Source organism: Neodiprion fabricii, unplaced genomic scaffold (genome assembly GCF_021155785.1).
Source record: "Neodiprion fabricii isolate iyNeoFabr1 unplaced genomic scaffold, iyNeoFabr1.1 ptg000040l, whole genome shotgun sequence".
NCBI lineage: Eukaryota > Metazoa > Arthropoda > Insecta > Hymenoptera > Diprionidae > Neodiprion > Neodiprion fabricii.
Genome location: NW_025791584.1, coordinates 35001 through 37500, shown reverse-complemented (window position 1 = coordinate 37500; position 2500 = coordinate 35001). Strand labels below are relative to the sequence as shown.

At 60.1% G+C, this 2500-nt stretch overlaps 1 non-coding gene across 1 annotated transcript in view; it reads left to right on the top strand.

The window, feature by feature from the left end:
• Positions 1-2277: 2277 nt before the first annotated feature.
• Positions 2278-2500, top strand: part of LOC124187292 — a 1913-nt gene continuing 1690 nt past the window's right edge. Inside the window, exon 1 of the ribosomal RNA XR_006871835.1 lies at positions 2278-2500. This exon is cut by the window's right edge and continues 1690 nt beyond it. This is a non-coding gene — a ribosomal RNA (small subunit ribosomal RNA).

Below are 2500 nucleotides of genomic sequence, written 5' to 3'. Positions count from 1 at the left end.
TCGTTCCGAGTCGACCGAGAGGCGATGCGCGGCGTCCCGGAGTCGATACGGGCCGACGGGACTTGTGAAAATTTCGGTTCGAGACGAGCGAAAGGCGATGCGCGGCGTCCCGGAGTCTATACGGGCCGACGGGACTCGATGAAGTTTCGTTCCGAGTCGACCGAGAGGCGATGCGCGGCGTCCCGGAGTCGATACGGGCCGACGGGACTTGTGAAAATTTCGGTCCGAGTCGACCGAGAGGCGATGCGCGGCGTCCCGGAGTCTATACGGGCCGACGGGACTCGATGAAGTTTCGTTCCGAGTCGACCGAGAGGCGATGCGCGGCGTCCCGGAGTCGATACGGGCCGACGGGACTTGTGAAAATTTCGGTTCGAGACGAGCGAAGGGCGATGCGCGGCGTCCCGGAGTCTATACGGGCCGACGGGACTTGTGAAAATTTCGGTTCGAGACGAGCGAAAGGCGATGCGCGGCGTCCCGGAGTCGATACGGGCCGACGGGACTTGTGAAAATTTCGTTCCGAGTCGACCGAGAGGCGATGCGCGGCGTCCCGGAGTCGATACGGGCCGACGGGACTTGTGAAAATTTCGGTTCGAGACGAGCGAAAGGCGATGCGCGGCGTCCCGGAGTCTATACGGGCCGACGGGACTCGATGAAGTTTCGTTCCGAGTCGACCGAGAGGCGATGCGCGGCGTCCCGGAGTCGATACGGGCCGACGGGACTTGTGAAAATTTCGGTCCGAGTCGACCGAGAGGCGATGCGCGGCGTCCCGGAGTCGATACGGGCCGACGGGACTTGTAAAAATTTCGGTCCGAGTCGACCGAAAGGCGATGCGCGGCGTCCCGGAGTCGATACGGGCCGACGGGACTTGTAAAAATTACGGTCCGAGTCGACCGAAAGGCGATGCGCGGCGTCCCGGAGTCGATACGGGCCGACGGGACTTGTAAAAATTACGGTCCGAGTCGACCGAAAGGCGATGCGCGGCGTCCCGGAGTCGATACGGGCCGACGGGACTTGTAAAAATTACGGTCCGAGTCGACCGAAAGGCGATGCGCGGCGTCCCGGAGTCGATACGGGCCGACGGGACTTGTGAAAATTTCGGTCCGAGTCGACCGAGAGGCGATGCGCGGCGTCCCGGAGTCGATACGGGCCGACGGGACTTGTAAGAATTTCGGTCCGAGTCGACCGAAAGGCGATGCGCGGCGTCCCGGAGTCGATACGGGCCGACGGGACTTGTGAGAATTTCGGTCCGAGTCGACCGAAAGGCGATGCGCGGCGTCCCGGAGTCGATACGGGCCGACGGGACTTGTAAAAATTTCGGTCCGAGTCGACCGAAAGGCGATGCGCGGCGTCCCGGAGTCGATACGGGCCGACGGGACTTGTAAAAATTACGGTCCGAGTCGACCGAAAGGCGATGCGCGGCGTCCCGGAGTCGATACGGGCCGACGGGACTTGTAAAAATTACGGTCCGAGTCGACCGAAAGGCGATGCGCGGCGTCCCGGAGTCGATACGGGCCGACGGGACTTGTAAAAATTTCGGTCCGAGTCGACCGAAAGGCGATGCGCGGCGTCCCGGAGTCGATCCGGGCCGGGAGCCTGTCGGAACATCGTCAAATGAGCCTCGGTTAATTTCGACAAAGTTCCCGGAGTTCAAAATTTTTTCGATAGCCCGCGGAGGTTTCGCCCCGTAAGCCGACCGTGCTACCACCGTACCGGCGCCGACGTCCTAGCGGCCAGGCTCCTACTAGTAAGAGGAGCGAGTCGGTCGGGCCGGTCTCCCGTCGTCCGCCTGCTACGCCGTACCGGTACGTGCTCGAGCACGATACGTACGTCGGCGTAGACCAGGAGCGGGCGTTCGCGGACCGTTCCGTGCCTCGTACCAAAGAAACTACGCGACTCGCGTTGTTTCATCTATCGTCACTGCATTACCGCGGGTCGGTGTCTCAGACCGAATGGCCCTTGACGCGGTACCAAGAAGTTCGGCTCTCCGTGAAACACGGAAGGCTGAACGCTCCAACGCACGCGTCAACTCGCTTCTTTCCGAGCGTACACTCAAAGACCAGAGACGTTATAACAACGTATCCCAGACGCTTTCAATCTAGCCGACGGGTACGGGAGATCGTTCGAACGCTTATAAGCCGAGTGTCGAGGTGGCGGCACACGGAACCGGGGCTGCCTGCGTGCAGTCCCGAAACACACAGTAGACGCGCGGCCGACCGGGCTACGAGACCCGGTCGGCGATGGGTGGCGCACGTCCGAGCCGAGATTTTGTATCGAAGCTCCCTGGTTGATCCTGCCAGTAGTCATATGCTTGTCTCAAAGATTAAGCCATGCATGTCTCAGTGCAAGCCAAATTAAGGTGAAACCGCGAATGGCTCATTAAATCAGTTATGGTTTCTTAGATCGTACACACATTTACTTGGATAACTGTGGTAATTCTAGAGCTAATACATGCAAACAGAGTTCCGACCAGAGATGGAAGGAATGCTTTTATTAGATCAAA